Genomic DNA, 19,079 nt, shown 5'->3' on the forward strand with positions numbered 1-19,079 from the left:
CCTCCTCTATAAAAGTGGATATCAAAAAAGCCTATGAACTATCTGATATGCAATAGAAATGAGTGTAGAATAAGTTGCAACACAAAATATTCAGAGTCAGCATAAATAAAATTATGTTTTTGGCAGCTCCGTTCACAATGTTTGGTATCCTTTCTAGCAGTAGTTATGTAAAAGGGGAGACTGAAGTAATCGTTAGAAAATTTGTTACAACATGGTTTGTGCCTTGTCTCAAAATTATTCTATGTCTCAAAATCACTCTATGATTTTGAAGATTTATGAAGTTGGCATTCTGATGATCTCCATGGTATGGGCAAGGAAACTGAAGTTCAGAGAGGTTTGGTAATTTGCATAGGACCCACATCCAGCATGTTTCAGGAACAGGATTTGACCTATGTCTATCTATCTTCAAGGTTCAACGTGTCCTAACCTCAGTGTGGTTCTTCCTCTACAGCCAAGCTCTATCATTAACTCACAAAAGGACTCTGTGGACCTCATTACTTTATCATGACCTAAAACATGAGGGAGTTTAAATGTGCTTTCATACCTTCCTACTCAAAATATCTATAATTCTTCATTCCAGACTTTGTCACACGAACAAGATGCACCACATTTTACTTGAGATAAACATAGGCATGCCTCTAAAAAAAGAGATTACTCTCCCTCCCTGCTATTTAAATTTATCAAAGTAAAGTGCATATGTTAGTAAGACTCAGGAAATATTTCTTTGAATGTGGATAGCAATAATTTTATGCATGTCAATTTTTCCCTTAAATCCATACAGAGCCAGGAATTACTTCATCTTGGGCAAAAATATGTCATTTTCTTTTCTTTCAAAAATAATCTGATGGCTACTAAGCCCGGGTCTTGATGGTTGATATGGGTGTGATGATTGATAAAAGGCGGAGACCATTTCATAAAGGGAATACATCCTGATAGACGAGAGCAGAATGGGAAGAGCATATTCAAACTACAATGGGAATTTCACATCTGCACAAAATTAAGATTCCTAATGTTGATTTAAAAGGCATTAGCAGTCCAGCCCTAAGATATGGTTTCTTAACATTGAGCTTGACAACATGGTCTTTAGTGTTCACCTTCAAAATGTCCCCTAACTAACGGTACATAGTGATAACACAGTGAACACAAACCACGGGGCACTCCTACATGACAGTGGGGCAGGTAAATCTGTGTGACCCCTTTGGAAAGCAATTTGACCTTAAATATATGTCAAGAGACTTGAAACAGTCCATTCTCTTACCCTATTAAATCTTCTAAGACTCTCTCCCAAGAATGTAATTCTAAATGTACAAGCAACTTCACACCCAATGATTTTATTGCAGAATTTTTCAAATACTTAAAAAAAAAAAGAAAACAACTTACATGTCCTAAAATCAGGATAAGTAAATTATAGCACAACATTTCTAGAATATAATGTAAGCATTAAAATATTTATGAAGGATCTGTAATCTAATATAAAAATACTTATGCTCTAATGTTGAATTTAAAGTTACGCAAAGTTTTATAAGACATACAGTATTATTAAGTTTAAAGGAACAAATCTACATGTAAAAAAAACAACTGAATGTAAACAAATAAAAATGGATAGGAAAGTTTATTCAGAGGTCCTGGTAATAAACTTATCGGAGTTTTCATGACAGACGTTAATTCCGTGACAGAATTAATATAATTTTAAAACATTTTTTTTAGGCAGGATTTCTCAACATCAGCACTAGTGATATTTTGGACTGGATAATTCTTGGTTGTTGGTGTTGTCCTCTGCATTATAGGGCGACTGGCAGCATCCTGAGCCTCCGCCTACAAAATGCCAGTAGCATCTTTCCCAGAATTGTGACAACCAAAAGTGTCTCCAGGTGCTGCTGAATGTCCCGCGGGTCAAGAAGGAAGGCAAGATCACCTCCCCCCACATTGAGAACCATTGGGTTGAGGTATGATAACATACAATTTTTGAGCCTTTTTATATACATGTATTCATAAATCATTAAACTGAATTTAAGGGTGAAAGCATTATATATAGCATTGGAAATCATTGGACCAAAACAGAGTGATTAAAAGAAGTATGTTTTTCCATTACAAAAGTAATAAACAGTTATTATGGAAAGTTTATAAATATAGAAAAAGCAAGAAATATGAAGAAAATATCCCCATAGTTCTCGGATACAGAGATAAGTGCTCTGCCTATGTAGTGCTTGAAGTTTAGTGAAAGAAAAAGCCATAGAAATCAAGAGTTTAATGTAGTTTGAAGTGCTAAGATAGAGTGCTTTGGGATAACAGAAATGGGCGCTTAATCCAACTAGGTGGTTCAAGAGAAGCTTTCTGGAACAGAGGGCTCCTGAGCTGAGCTTAAAGGACAAGAAGGAGTTAATCAGGTGAAGACCAATGGCCACTGTATTCTAGAAGGAGGGATATTCATAGTACAAGCAAAGACTTGAAGCATGAAACAGGCTGGAGTGCTTGAGAAATAACGAGTTTGATAGCATTTGAGCATAAAATGGGCACAGGAGAGGGTGGGGAAGAGACAGTGAGTCCACAGGACCAGAGTATCTTTTTCTGCTTGAGGCAATCAAGAAATGCTTCCCAGAGAAGAAAGAATATGAACTAAGAATTGAAGGTTGAAAAGATGTTTCCAGGAATATGAGGAGGGGAGGGCATTCTGGGAGAGAAAACAGTATATGCAAAACTATGGTGGCTGTAGACAACATGAGATGCTCAGGGAACATCAGTGTAATGTCACTGGAGCATGAAGTTGGGCAGAAGGAAGAAAAGGAAGGAGAAATGACCAGAGATGAGGCTGGACAGGTAGGCACTGGTCTGATCCGGATCCTTTGTATCATATGCAAAGATATGGAGATTTTATTTTGGAGGTGATACAGGAGAATCTTGAGCATGAACTCAGTCCCCATGTTTTAAAAGACTTCTCTTGTGAGACTATGAAGTCAGATTGTAAGAGAGTGGGATGGGGATGGGGTTAAGATGAGACAAGTATATTGATTTTAAGGAACAATCCATCAAAGAAACAGCTGAGAAACCCACTGAGAAGTATTTGTTGAGCCTCCATGATACACTTTGTACTGCTTCAGACCCTGTGGAAATATAAGAAAAACTCACTCTATGCTGAGGTAGAGTGGTCCCCTTTCTCTAGCTGAGGAGAAAATCAATTAACACAAAGGAAGTGATTTGGGGAACAGTGCATGAAGGTTTATTAATATTGTGTCATGTTGTATGACATACATCAGGACTGAGTGAATTCATATTAGGGAGGAAAATGGTATTAGAGAGAGGCTAGGTTTTGATCTGAGCTGAAATGGGGAAATATTGGTGGAATTTGCATAAGAGAAGGCATTTGGAAGAAAATGGAATATTGTGAGTCAGGACTTAGAAACTGGGATCAACATGAGATGTCCTTGAAAATTCGAAACTAAGTTTTATCAACTGTCAGTAGTTCTCAACGATGCGTGATACTGAGTCCTAAAACTGTCACTCGGATTCAGCTTAAAGGTCACCTCTATGAGTCCTTTGTGATGCTCCCCACCTTCTAAATAGGACTGGTCAGTCTTTTCCTTATTTCCCCCTAATTCTTGTGACATGAGACCAGGGCAATTGACTAAACCAATTAGTTCTACGCAAACCCCTCTTAACCAAAACTATGCCTTTAATTTCCCAATTACTAGCACAGCGTCTAGTACATAGATCACATTTAAAAACCCTTTTTTCATGGATGATTGAATGAATGACCATGTTTAGTAACAGATGTAACGGGTACCTAGTAATAGGTATGATGGATACAAAACAGCGATGATACTAATGCCATAAGTAATACCCAATATTTGTTGAGCTCTATGTGCCAGGCACTGTGCTAAGCAGTATTTTAACAAATATCATTTAATTTACTTCTCATACTAACCCTATTAGGTAGCTACTATTATTCTCCCATTTTATGTATGACAGAACTAAGGTTCAGGGTAGTTATATACCTTGTCCAAGACCATGTGGCCTGTGAATTGACTTCAGATCTGTCTCCCTTCAAACAACATGATCTTACCTACTATTTATGTATCTTTTATTTTCAAGAGAATCCAGAGTTAAGGCGACTTTATTTTTTTGAAACATTTGTTGATTCCATGTATTTGTCCTAGACCCAAAAGACTCAATGTAATGCAATACTCTGAGGACCAATTTAATTTGAAAAGTTGAAATGTGTTTTTAACAAATAAACTAGATAAGTGTTTACAAACTCAGTGAAAAGGGCATAATGCCACCTTGTCCAAGAGGCAATGAATTCTAAAATGAAAATCAATAAGATGGGTGACCCAAACAGTCTAGTCCTAGCACTGACTCATTCTGTGACAAAATCATGTGGATGGCTTAATTTATATAACAGACCTCTAAGTTGGCTAGAAATGTGGAATTAGGGGAAGAGAAGACATTTTATTAGACAAACACCTACATGCTAATTCAAATCACTTGCTAATTTGGCAGATAATTCTGTCAACTCAAAAAGAGGGACTAGACCCTGATCCGCTCAATGAGACTAAGGGCTCAAAAAATCTAGATAAGTTTCCAAAAGGCAATACCTCACCAACCTGAGAACCCTTCTCAACAGATTCCTTTACTGCCAACTCTAGTACAGGCATTGGCAAATTACAGTGACAGGCCAAATCTAGCCTGCTACCTGTTTTTGTATGATCTTCAAGCTAAGCATTGTTTTACATTTACATTTACAATGGTTAACAAACAAAAATACAAAATAATATTTTGTGACACATAAAAATTGCACAAAACTTAGATTTGAGTGTCCATAAATAAAGTTTTATTGGAACACAGCCACACTCATTTATTTGTGTATCTTTTGTGCTACAACGACAGAGTTGAGTAGTTATAACAGACTGCATGGCCCACTAAGCCTAAAATATTTACTATAAAACAAGCTGGCTGACCACAGTTCTAGAATAAAGTTCAACAGGTGCCAAGGAACTCAGTGAAGAACACATTGCAAATAACATGGGTTCGGCCTTTCAGATTTATTGCCTAATCAATGGTTCTCAAAGAGTGGCCCCTGGACCAGCAGCATCAACCTAAAGTGAGAAATTATTAGAAATGCAAATTCTCAGACCCTAACCTAGATCTATTGCATCTGAAACTCCTAGGATGGCACCTAGCAGTCTGTCTTCTAACAAGTCATCCAGGTGATTCTGAAACACAGTAAAGTTTGAGAACTCTTGATACAACTCAAGGAATTTGAATGTTATTTTATCCCAGCATAATTACAAGAAAGGCTTTTATTGGCTCCTATGTGTATTCTAAGCACAGAGCTAGATATTTCACTTATATTTTTGTATTCCCTACAACAATCTTGAAATATTAAGTTTATTTGCCTCATTTTACAGAAAAAGGAATTCAAACTCAGGAAGGGTAAGTAACTTGTTTAAAGTTACTCAGTTAGGATTTAAACTCAGATCTGTCTGCTATATAGCCAATACACCTGCCCCTCACCTTACTCTGTCCTCTCCCTTATCATGTGTGAGAGAAAGCAGTTCCTGACACCCCGAGGGAGCTGCCCTGGTTTATCAGCTAGGCTTAGGCATTCTCTTACTGAATATAAAAAATTTTACAGAATATCAACATCAGATAAGACTGCTCTGTACCTATGACTGATCAAGACAAAAACAAGATCACTCTGTAATCGTTATCTGAGAAGAGGCAAAAACATGAACTTTGTTTAAACCACAAAAATGACCAAATATCTTTCATCCTAGCTAATGTAGTTTGCTTCCTTGCCAATTACAGCTTTAGCCTCTGTCAGGTCTTCATTACTTATAGATAAGATTTATTAAGGTATCCAATGATAGAATTACCTTAGCTTCTTGAGTTCATCCAATCCAGAGCAAAGCCCTGCTTCCTAAATCATAATTCCCCAACCCAAGCTCAAATCCTGTAAGTCCTCTCTGACACTCTGCTACTGAGATGTCCTATGGTTCTCCATGGTGCATGTTCTCCCACTCTGCAAAGAGTAATGAAGCCAAACTGTTCAACTATAGATATGTTCCTGGTGGTCTTTGGCTGGAGGTCGTTGAAATGTACAACCCTTCCAACCTCATCCCTCCTCCCCATTAAGATTCTAGCTCTCTGCTCCCAACTGAGGTGGGAGTGAGTTCCCAAAGCAAGCAAAACTGAAAAATAATAGCCCCAAAACCAATCATTACCAAGCGCATTGCCAGGTCCAGAGCAGATACTTGGTATCTTAAATGGATGAATGGACGTTTAAGAACCAACCTGATGACAAAAAATGACTTCAAGAAACTGTCTTTCTTTTTTAAATTATAGTTTAAATTTCTATTTTTAGCTTCTAGTCTTTACTTATTAGCCTTTGATCCCTCAACTCATCAGATTTCAAATGTCACTGTCTTTGTGCAGGCTTCCCTGAAATCTTCCAACTGGATGGATGGCTCTTCTCTGAGTTCTCTAAAGGCCTTGCTCCCTCTCACCAGACACTTTCTATTCTTGGATTAGTTATTCATGAGCTGTTTAGTCTCTAACCAATTTGAAAACTTCTTAAGGACAGTAAAATGCCCTTATATTTTCTATTCCCCTTCACGTAGTAGGTACTTAATACGTATTTGTTCAATTTCGCTTAGAAATCTAAGGGTTTTCTCCATATGGAATTGAAAGAGCTCCTCTCCCAGCCATAGCAAAGCCTGTCTAAGCTGGGATTTTTCAATTCACTGCTGGATGTCTCACTTGAAATTATTTCCTAGGGCAATGGGATTCCAATGAACAGCTGCCCCAGATGCCTTTGGTATATGGGTCTCTCTACATTGCCGGGGGATTTTCATATGAAATCTCACTAGCAGAAAAAAAACAAAAGAGAGAGTAAAAAAGTTATGCACTAATCAATAGTTTCCAGGCTACTATGGAAATTTGAAAGAGGCACTGGAAGCTCTCAATTATGTAACCTAAGTGTAAGTGCACCTGCACTATTACTGTATGGGAGTAAATGATGTTCATGCCATAATTTTTGGGGTATCTACTATATACCAAGCATTGTACTAGACAGCAGGATAATTATATAATCAAGGAGAAGGAATAAAACTGTGTCAATTCCTCTTTACACTTTATTTATTGTTGTTCCAGGAATTCCACATTGTATACCATGTCCCTGCATTGGTATATAATATTACCTTTCTGGTGTATGAATTTGATAAACTTCTCTTCATCCATAAAAACCTAGCTTTGAAGTCACCTCCTCCAGGGAGTCATCTCTGATCACTTCTCTCTCTTCCACTTGGACTTAATTGCTTTTCATTCTTCTTCTACATCTTGGACTCACTTGTGTTGATCTATCTACCATAATGTATTGCATTTTCTTTGTTTATATTCCCCATCTCCTTATACAACCAAGAGTTCCTTGAGGGCAGCAACTATCTTTAATTGATCTTTGTATACTGGGCCTAGCAGAATGCCTGGCATATTGTAGACAATAGGGAAATATTTTTAAATGCAAGCCATTGCCGAAACACAAATGGTAAAATATTGGTAATTATTGAAGCTGGGTAATGGGTACATGGATATTCATTATACTGTTTCTATACTTTTTTTGTGTAAAATTTTCCAAAATAAAAAGTTCAAAATAATTAAAGACCTTGCAAAATGTCAGATATATCTATCAGAATTTTAAAGTTCCTACCATAAATGGAGCTCCTGTATTTATAGTTACAACCTCTGTGTGCCCCACATTTCTTTCTTTTCTCATAAGAAACGTATTTAAAGCCAAACAACAGTGTCCTAAAATAAAATACAATTACACCATTTTAGAGCAGGTACAGACCAAGAACATTATATTAAACATGAATTTCTGGAAAAACTGGACAGTTCACACTAAGTATTTTATTGAGGAGGGAAATCCGTGGATTTTTGCCCTTATCATCTCTCACCTGAATTGTTCTAGAAGCATAACTGGTACCTCTGCTTCTACTCTCTTACCTCTGAAGCCATCTTCACCTACTCCCTGGTTGACCCACCAAAAACACTGGTCTGCCACATTGCTCATTGTTTCCCCAAAGTTGAAGACTTTGCTCTTCACTGGTTAGAGAATATGTATACTCTCTCAGTATTGCCCTCCAAGGGACCTCTTCGGCCACATCTCCCATTTCAACACTCTGATGTCCATGTGCTACAAGCCACTGCCCTTATCCATGAAAGCAATCCTCTGTCACTACTTAAGGTCACAGCTACAGCTCTTTGCTCAGCCTGGAATGTTCTTTCCCCATTCTCCACTTTGGGAACTCCTTCTCACACTGTTAAGTCCTGTACAACTGTTTTTTCTCCATGAAGCTTTTCCTTGAACCCTTTCCAGAATGTATCACTTCATCGATGCTTCTACAGGCCATTTCTTGGGCTTATACCCAGCACTTAGTTTCTCTGTCTAGTTTGGTAATTAGTTTCTCTTACCAGAACGAAAGCTTACTGAGGGTACATTCCTTTAACATTCATCTGGCACCTCCCCATCCTCTTGGTCAATGCCTAACAGAGGACTCTGTACACATTTAGAATTCAATAAGACATTTATTACATGCTAAACTATGAAATGATGAGATTAATCTTGTGAGTGTTCTTCCTTGTTCCCCTCATTAATGAGAGGATATGTGTAGAACCTCAAATCATTATATTAAAATCCCGTTAGTCATTTTAATCCTCTTTACAAATTGCTTTTGCTTCCTAAACCATGAATTTCAACTGAAAGAGAATTATTTTTTAAAATAGGGATTTACTGAAGTCAGAATCTAATTTAGGTAGGAGCAGAAATGTTTCTCTTTACCCTTTTCTATCCACGGCTAATTTTCACTAGCCATTGTAGATGACAGTACTAAGGTAACACTGCTTTATCCCAACTCTAATGTAGACTCTCGCATTGAAATAGACTCAGAACTACCTTCTAAGTTAATTGATGCACAGAGTCACACTGGAGAAAACACTCCACAGCAGTACTCATGAAGAATCATTGCCTCTTGAGGATAGTATAACAGCTCAATGCTGTGTAAAAGAAGCTGACGGTTCTGCTCTGAGCCTCGTCTTCACTTCTTCACCAAAAAGAATGACTAATTCCCTAGCCTTATTCTGGGCCATATTTTCTAGGAGGTGCAGTCTCAGTGAAAAGTTTGGCAATCTACATTGGGAAAGCCCTTTTTGGCCTTTCTACTATTTGCAGGAAGAAAGAATGAAGGATCTGATAACCTAATATTTTGTGGCTTGCTCTGTAGCTGCATTTTTTTTCCTTTCTCCGTGGTTAGTGATCAAAAGCTTAAATTCTGTTTCTGCTTAGACATTCCCATAATCTGAGAAAACATAGACAGGAGGCCTATGCCAGAATTCTCATGATCTTATTGGGTCTCATTGTTGGATTCTACTTGGACTAGCCATTCATCACCATTGAATATAAGTTACAGATGGTCAAAGTTCAGTGCAGATCTTAGAGGGAAAGGGGCTCAGGAGACCACTTGGCTTGCTTTTGTTCTAATCCTGCCTCTAATCTACGATAAAGTTGGAAGTCAGGTTTAGCTCACTTACATGCCATGCTTGGGTTTAACACTTGGGTCGGGGGTCAAAGACTTGTAGAAATTGTGTGGCTATTGTGTAATCTTATTTCTTATGAATGTATTAATGTATTTCCCTCAGATATTTCACAGGGTGCTAGTGGACAGTTCAGGACAAGATTCAGGAAATTTCCCCTGCATGTTGGCGTTAATTCTCTTTCCCAATATTAAGGAAGAGGAATAAATGAAAAGCGTATTTAGGAAAAGCACTGTATAGGATTCATTAGTCCTTGATTTTGGTCTTGTCTCTGTGTCCACTTAGTTTTGCCTTCTGATAAATCAGTGAACCTCTCTGGGTTGCAGTTATCTCCTATGTAAAATGAGACAGTTGGACTACACCAGAATTTTCTAACATGTACTTCAGAACAAAAAAGGATTGACTTGTCAAATAAATATGGGTTATATCTCATGTATGGTGGTAACCCGCATCTTTGTATTTTAGCACGATCAAGGCCTATACATTGAATTCAAAGTTTTCCCAACTTGCTGGACATTTTACATAATGTCTATAAATATGTAGGCACATCATCCCTATATATGTGTGTACAGAAATACAGATTCATGTATGGATATGGATATTGTTTGAAAATGAATATGGATATCCATTCCAGAAAGACATTTCAGAGTAGCTCAAAATTCTGTGAGTCTAGTTGGGGGAGTCAGGTGTACAATTTCACTTTTCACATTATTGGAAATCAAATTTGAAGTTTTCATCTGAAAATTTTCAACTTTAAGTGACACAAAACAGAACTTAAAGAATAAAAGCTGAGTCATTTGCAGGGGTCTTAAACTTGGTACCTTTGACTTTAAGTGTCTACATTATCTACACTGGCAATGAAAGAACTGTGGGCTATCTCACAGCTGTGAAAGTTGACTTCCTCAAACACACCCATGGTGGTTCTCCTGTAGGGACTGTTTCATCTAGCTCTGAAACCAAGCCATCTTGAGTATAGTGCACTAAAGTTTGGGGCTATGGCTCAACTGAGTTCAAGGAACAAAAACTAATATGGAGACAAAATGAACCAGAAGCAAACTATTCCAATCAAAGAAATTCAAATGATCTTATCTGTGTTTTATTAAGCCACCAACATTGGTGCATCGAGGCAGAAATGTCAAAATAATGCAAGATTGTTGTGTAGCACTTAGAGAGTTTGTTTATGCATTGTTTTCCTTCCAGGGGTTAAATAAAAATTACTACATAATATGAGAAAAGGAAGAAACTAATTTCTGAGGTTTTATTTTATCTCTTTACAATATTATTCTCATGTGTGCCTGAACAGAGCTTGTCACAGATTGAGAATACTTGAAAGAAGATTTGAAATTTACACGAGAACTTATGTTCTCATAATGGTCTAAACAGTCAGTACCTAATGAAGTCACTTCATAGAAAAAAGGACTTTCTTAAGATGAGAGACATTGACCATTATTAACATATTAACAGAAACAACCTGTATACCGAATGTAGTTTAAGATGATGTCATCTCAGCTCCTGTAGTTAGAAAGATTAGAAGCATGGGTAGGCTTAAATATTTCCATCAACTTCCAACATTATGCACAACGTCATAAGTGAATATTCATAAATAACTCGGCAATAGAAGATTATATCCTTATCCAAACGGAATATTAGCAAGTGTCTCAGGAACTCCATTCTTTCACTTGAGAAGAAAGGAAAGCTGAGATGTAGAACTGACATCAAATTTTGGGGGTTTAAATAACACAAATTATGTTATTTTAGTAGAAAAATTATTTCCAAAAATGTGTGTATATATTCAAACTGCTAAAGCAAAGTTAATCAACTTTTTTTACTCTCCAATTGTTGAATAATGAAATTAATTTGGGTAATACAATTTATGTTAGATGGATAAAGTATTTATTGGTAGCAACAATGCTGTCCTGTGCATTTGAGTTCCCACTCAAGAGACGAACGAGCAAAGTGGCTCACTGGGAAATGTAAATGAAACACTTCTGCAAATTAAGTGTTCAAAGCACATTTTTGCTAAGCATCCATTAACTCAATTTTAAACCAAAAGCTTACCCATTTTATATCATAATCAACAACCCAGCTCCACCCCCGGACCTCCTAACTAATGAGGTACACACAAATATTTCCCTCACAAATCAGGGTACTCCTCCAGATGCTGGAATTACTAATGACATTAAGGCGTGGTAGCCAACATGAACTCGACAATCAAAAAACAACCTGTATTATCACCCCACAGTAGAGAGTCCTAACTTCCCATCTTGGAAATATATTTAACCCATGATATCACCCTAAACTCAAATAGGTATCAAATAGAAAGATAACGGTACAACATCCCTTCCCTCCCACTGCCAAATATCTGGGTAAACAGAAATGAGCTGTCCAGGGCTAGGCTGCTCCACGTCAAGCATGCATATCAGAAAACTTTTACTTTGGGTATTAAGCCTCCTCAACTTCTGCAGCGTCTGTATCCAGTTCTGAACCAGACCTGACCAACAGCACAGACTGAGAGCGATCACTTTACCTTCCGAAAAATCAATCAGTCCCAGCAAATGAAGCAGCTTCAGAGATGCACATATAATCACCACAATACCCACTGTCTGCAGTCCTTCCGACTCCCACTCGAGAGTCAACATCCTTCAAGCTGGCAGAGCATCCCAGCCTCCGGACCCCTTTGGAGCGGAGGGAGTTAATTAGAGAATCCGAGCAATATCTGGCTTGCAACAAAGACTCGCGAGGGGTAAAAGTGAGCAGCTCCTCGCAGATGCACCGGGCAAAGCAGCGGCCCCCCGGGGTGAGGACCGACCTGGGCTGAAGTCCAGCCTCTCATGCTGATGCTGGCATTTGCCTGATGGTGAGCCCCAACCACAGAGCGCTGGGCTCGGGACTCTGGGCTGCAGCCAGCGAGTGCTTGGACTTCAGCTCTGAGAGGGAAACATCTGTTGGAGGACTGGAGACTTTGCTGCGTCCGTGGAGAGAAGGGACACTCCCAGGAAACTTGCCCTAGAGAGCACCGCGGTGCTCCACACGCTGACAATGGGAAGCCAGGCTGGGCAGGGCTGTCTGCGCGCTAGTTTGCTGCCTGGGAAGCTTGCGAGTGTCCCCTTTTTACCATAGCAGCTGCTCTCTCCTCCTAGAGCTTGCGCTGCGAGACAGCTCAGCCCTCTCTTGGGATGCTAGGGAAAAAAATCAGTTTTGGTGGCTAATGCTTATAACCACTTTCAGAAAGCCCATGCGGAAGCCCATAGATGGAAGCCCATCTATGCTTTTCTAGGGAGAAAAGTGCAGGGGCAAAAGATCTATTATTCAGTGGCTTTGTCAAGCGTGAGCATCCAACCAGCCTCGCACCTGCCACTCCTCTGGGGCCGTCTGGTCCCCGCCGACACATTGAGAGCATTATTAGGGAAACTGTTTAGTCTCTATATTTACAAACACGGATGGGTGGAGGGTGGGGCAGAGCAGAACCATGTAAAAACACTGATGTTCAGTAACTGCCCCCTGGAGGGTGAATACCACCATCATCCTTGAAACTCTTGTTTCAGCCTGTCTCAAAGCAAAGTTTCACAAACCTCCCTGATGATAAAAATCACCCCGGGTGCTTGTTAAAAACACTCCCTTGTGGAGAGTCTGATTCAGAGGATTCTAGAGTTTGTGTTCTTACACAAAAAGCTAGGTGATTCTTATCATCAGGGAAGCGTGGGTCATGCTGTCCTGAAGGACCTCATGGGGTGTTCTAATCCAAACCACACCAAGCAGCCTGGGCAGCGTGGTGGGAATGGTCATGGACTCTGGGCTATGCCAGGACCACACTGGCTTTATCACTCTGATGGTGTCCTCCACTCTGCTGAAGTCCAGCCCCATCATGCTGGTGAAGAGAATCAACTGGGACCCTGTATGTGAAGGAGTTTTTAGCCCTGAGAACTATGAAACATGAGGGCTTATGACTAATATCTTAGAACTTGGCGAGGCATTTCCTGGTTCTGCTATTTCCTTGCTGTGTGATTTTCTGCAAGACATTTAACCTCTGTGAAAACAGTTCCTATTCTGTCAAGCCGAGATTAAAATACTTTATTTCAAGTCCTCCATTTAAAGGGAATTGTGCGAATTAAGTGTGGTTGTAATAATAGTTAACATTTACTGAGCATTTACTGTGTGCTCACCAATAGTATAGTGATTTATCAAAAATTAACTCATCCCCGGAGCTCTGTGTGGTAGGTATTATGATCATCTTCATTTTATAGGCAAGGAAAATGAAGCATAAAGAGGTAAACTTACTTGCCGAAGCTGTGGCAGGCACACAGCTTGGTAGGCAATATTCATTCATTTATTCATCAACATTTATTAAGCTGCCACTATAAGCTATGAAAGGTATATGAATGATAAAATGGCAAATAATATCCAACCCTATCCTTTGGGGATATACAATTGAATAAGGGAGACAGGCATGAAATCGAATGTGACAAATTAAATGCACTTGAATAGATGTCTCTATGGGGTACAGTGGAAGCACAAGAAGGAAAAGTCACCTCCATCTGAGGAAAGATGGGTGGTGGTGACAGGAAATAGACTTTATAGAGGAGGTAACCATCAATAATGATAGCTTTCATCATTCTTAGGAATCATATATCATACACAGGCTTTGGGGTAGATAGACCTGGGCTAAATCCTGGTTCTGTCACTTGCTTGCTGTGTGACCTTGGGGAAACCACTCCATCTCTGAGTCTCAGATTTCTAAGTTCAAGATGGGAATGTGACTGCCTCCTCCTCATGGTTGGCATGAGAGTTAATCGAGACTGTGGAGAGCTGAGCCCACTGCCTGCTCAGCACGTGACAGCTGTGGGATTATGACAGAAGTGCCCACTCTTCAGAGGCTCTGCGGGGCCTAGACAGATGAAGTGACTTGGCTCTCCGCTGGTCCTGCCACTCATCCCTACTCCTAGGTCTAGCTCCAGTCTTTTTCCCATGAAGCCTTTCTGATCACCCCAGCCCACTGGGCTATGTTTCTCCTCTGGGCACTAGGAATATACTTAAGTTACAAAAGTTGGCTCTAACAATGGTGCTTTTCATTTTGGATAATATGTTTACGGGAGATATCTGTCTATCAAACCACCTATCTATCTAAACTTGTTGTTTTCAGTTGTGTCAGCAAGCCAGTGAAGAAGAAGCAGTTCTCAGTAGTTGAAGAGAAAAGAAATGCTTTAAGTAACCATTCTCTGACATTCCTGCCAGTATTTGGCCATAGGATGTAGGAAGTTAAAAAAAAAAAGTTACAGAAATTAATTAGGTCAATTTAACTATAACTGTCTCTTTTAATCCTACACAATATCGTATTATAGTTGAAAAAAACTAAGGTACAAAGAGGTTAAGTGGCTTGACCAATGTCATACAGCTAGAAAGCTATAGATTTAGAATTTAAACGTTTCTTTGTCTGCATCTCAAATTCATTCTTCTCCCTTTATACCTTCAGCAGATTTCAGTAAATATTTGTCAACTGATCTCTCTGTTTATAGAGTTAGGCAAAGTATTTTTAAATTGTCACATCTCATTTTCCAGGAAAGAAATGCCTATCATCCTCGAAATTCACATAAAGACCCACAGATATGATTTTGTTGATTCCAGGCAGGACTTCCATTTAGGACAATGGAATTCCTAGTGTAGGATCCACCAGCTGAGAGTCTTGGTGGTCCAGCCCTTCTCTATCTACATTAGCTCCCTTTACCACTTGGGGTTCTAAGCTCTTTCTGTTGGCTCCACCTACAGGATCTTCCAGCTCTTGAAGATGCCAGGGCTCTCTCACATGCACCCCCTACAGTAGGATTTGGAAGGTAAAAGGCATTTGATAGTGCCATCAGTGAGTTTCATGCTTCATCTGAGAAGTCTAGGGAAATGGGGCACAATCAGGGAAGAGTGTTTTTCTAGGGCCATCTTGAGAATGGTTGACTACATATTATATTAAAAAATAACTCCAGAGTATGGCTCTATCATTTTGTTGCAGTAACTTGCAAGCCCCAGCCCAGTTTTTTGTATTAAAATTTGCCCTGGCTTTCTCTCTTCATCCCCATGCTCACCCCTTTCTTCCCATTGTAGCAAAGATCTGTCTTTCATACCAAAGGAACGGAATAAACTAACATTTCCTGCCCACTTACTCTAAGCCAGCCACCATACTATGTAATTTACATGTAAAATTTCATTTAATCTTGCCCCAAACCAATGAGTTAGGTGTTATTATCCCTATTTCAAAGAAAAATAAAAACCAAACATCATTGAGATTAAATTATTTTCACAAAGTCACATTCAATAAGGGGCACAACAAAGATTTTGATCTGATTTACTCCAAAAATAATAGCCGCTAACATTTATGGAGACTGTATAAGTGTCAGGCACTATTCTAAAATCTTTACACATATTACTAATTTAATCCTTTCATAATGCCCTGAGATCTATATTGTTACTATGGTTTCAAGAAGAAAGTTCAGGCTTTAAAAGGTTAAGTGATTTGCCTGAGGTCTTGTATAGAGTACTTGGCAGAGTTGGGATTTGAACTTGGGTATCCTGGGTGGCAGATTCTATGCACTTCACCATTTACCACTCTGCTTGCTGGCCTCCCTGCACCATGTTGAATGGTTCTTTAACTGGGTCTCTGGTAAGAGACCGTGAAGGGGAAATATTGCCAGAAACTCTTAGGAAAGTAAAAACACACTCCAAGGAGGCATGCCCAAGCCAATTGACTAGTCTGAAAAAGGGAAAGGGTCAGTGAGTAGACTTTCAATTTTCTTGCACTGATCCATTGTGATTCTTTAAATAACCTAATTTGGGATGATTTGCTTGAAGCCTCAAATTGCTTCCTTCTCTTTGTTGTAGCTTCAGTTTGAAATTTCACCGGATGATGTTCGCTGGTTAAGAAATGTTCTTACTACTGACTATTGACATTACATAAACAGAAAAAAAAATGTACTAAAGTTGAGAAAAAATGTTAAAGTTAGATAGATTTTCCTACCTACCTACCTATAGTTTCTCCAAAAATATAGATAGAATAGCAATGCATATAGGAATGAGTTTAGTCAAATTTAAATTTAAATTTATCAGTTTATATTTGTATAAACCTTTAAAGATCAAATAGTCCAATCTTTTTATTTTAGAGTCTTAAAAGTGAGGTGCAGAGAGCAGAATTGACTTGTTCAAGGTCAAGGGACTTGGGAAGGGGACAAAGTTGGCTTGAATCCCCTGGCTTTTCATGATGGCCGAATTGTTAGCTACAGGGGAAATCAGGATGTTACACTGAGAAGTTAAAAAGAAATTAAATTCTGAAAGAAGCATTTTCTATTCTCAGTCAATAGAAGTTCAGAGAAGTAAGACATTAATGTGGTTGGCATCATCTAGAAGGTTCCATTGAAGAGAGAAGCCTAAACTAGGTTTTTAAAAATAGGTGAGGAGAGGAAGAATGATTTTCCCATGAATGGAAATGGACACACACTAGGGCAGTATTCACGATGGTGACAAAGCTGGACTGAGGCAGGAGAGAAAAATGGGGCTGGAAAGTTACTGGAAGAGGCCTTCTAACGTTGGGACTTGACAGAGCAAGTAACGAGGACAATGTTGGTGTATGACCATTAGTGTCTCTTCTAATTTTAAGACTTTCTCACCAAAACAATGAAAGCTATTCACCCTCTCGTGCTCTCTATTCTACCCCCAACCCTTACCTCCACCATAAAGTATCTCACATTCCTCTATCTTGGGATTTCTCAGTTACTTGGAAGGATCCCTGTATGTTCTCCAGAGAAGCTTTCCACTTAAACATGACAGGTCTCAAGCTATTTCACTCAGCTACAGGGCTCATTCTGAAAGGTTAATAAATGGGTCTGGAATGGATTTCTTTAAAATATGTATATGGTTTTCCATTAAACAATTAAGCATCCAGCCTTCTGGTTTGAGTGCTCTGTTAAATTTATAATGTGGTGGTAGTGAGGGGGGACTATCTTCCACTTTAAGAAACTTGCAGCAATATTGCACTAATATATCTTGAAAGAGTTGTCATGTATCTTATGACCAAAGTATGTAATCTTCATACACACAAAGTAGCACATTATTTGGAAATGCAACTAGAAAACATTCATAAGAATGTTATCTTTCCTTATAATTTATGACTGTTTTTTCCTGCTCTAATTACCTTTTCCCAGCCTTTCTGGCCTAAACTGAGTAGGTTCCTGGGTTCACCAATTTGATATGACATATAACTTTGGCTCTCATGTTACAACATTTTTCATGTATTTTCTCTATAAAAACCGTCTGCCACATATCACTACAATGGGCTGGCTTTAGAGGAGTGATTATCAAGGATGATAATGATTATCCTTTTCTTTATTATATTATAATTAAGATTATAATAATTTTGAGCCTCTACTGGGTGGTAGACAGTGCACTGTATACACTATCCCATTGAATCACCATAACATCCTGATAGGATAGGTCATATTATTAACCCCATTTTACAGATGAGGACACTGAAATGCAAAAACTTAGGTAACTTGCCCAAGATTATGTAAGGGATCAGAATATGCCACTCTAGAATATGCCGCTTTGGCTTAAGGATTATATTGAACTGAAGGCAATTTAGAATCAGTAAATGCAAGAGGAGTTCTCTTCCCTCCTCTTATCTACCTAAAAGCAGGGCATAAATTTCCCTTTGTGAAGCTTCCCCCCATCCTCCACCCTCCTGTGCCAGGAATCAGAGAGCAACTCTTATCACCAGAGACAAAGAGTCGGCACCCAGATGAGTCTGCATAAACAACTCCAACTAAAATAAGCCTTGTCTTCTATCAGTTTCCCTCATATATTTCTTAGTCACTTCTCCACATTTTATCATCCCTTGAAGCCCAAACTCCCTTTCTTTTGTTAAAATAGTATATAAGTCCTGGAGTCTGTTTCTTTGAATTTCACTTCTTTTCTGTGACCTTCCATGCATATAAATATTAATGAAAATTGTACACTTTTTCTTCTGTTAGTCTGTCGTTTGTTAGTCTAATTTGCAGACCCCAGTTACTGAACCTAAGAGGGTAGAGGAAAAGTATTTCCTCCCTGACAATTACATGCTAGAAGTCAAGGAGTTGAGATTTAACCTCAGGAATTCTCACTCAAGAGCTAGTGTTCCTACATCCCTGGGGAGGTATATGTAAAGATCACTATTTTTGTTTTGTTTTATTTTTATTGCGCCCCCTTTAAACAAGGAGAAACAAGATTTAAAATGCAAATGGCCTCTAGAAATGTAGTGTGTGGTGTGGCCTTAACCTCATACCGAGATGTGAATGTTTAGTATCAGGTTCTTTCCTGGAAGCTAGATCAGGACAGCAAAGAAAAACAAATGAGATAAGAGAAGGGGCTCAGGAGAGAAGAGGAAGAAAGAGAACAGCTGAAGGGAGGAGAGAAGAGAGGAAGAAGAGGAGGGAGAAATGAGCAGGGGAAGAGACAAGCAATCCTCCACGAAAGCCACTGTG

The 19,079-nt window shown here is 38.9% G+C and overlaps 1 long non-coding RNA gene across 1 annotated transcript in view; it reads left to right on the forward strand.

Annotated features, from left to right (window-relative positions):
* The window catches only part of LOC147916405 (uncharacterized), a 28,087-nt gene extending 13,134 nt beyond the window's left edge, over window positions 1–14,953 (forward strand). The window contains exons 2-3 of the long non-coding RNA XR_015552886.1: window positions 1,788–1,946; window positions 12,051–14,953. This is a non-coding gene — a long non-coding RNA (uncharacterized LOC147916405). The remainder of the gene's footprint in view (window positions 1–1,787; window positions 1,947–12,050) is intronic.
* The last annotated feature ends 4,126 nt before the right edge of the window (window positions 14,954–19,079 follow it).

Source organism: Ceratotherium simum, chromosome 8 (assembly GCF_057802395.1).
Source record: "Ceratotherium simum simum isolate JZ-2026a chromosome 8, ASM5780239v1, whole genome shotgun sequence".
Taxonomy (NCBI): domain Eukaryota; kingdom Metazoa; phylum Chordata; class Mammalia; order Perissodactyla; family Rhinocerotidae; genus Ceratotherium; species Ceratotherium simum.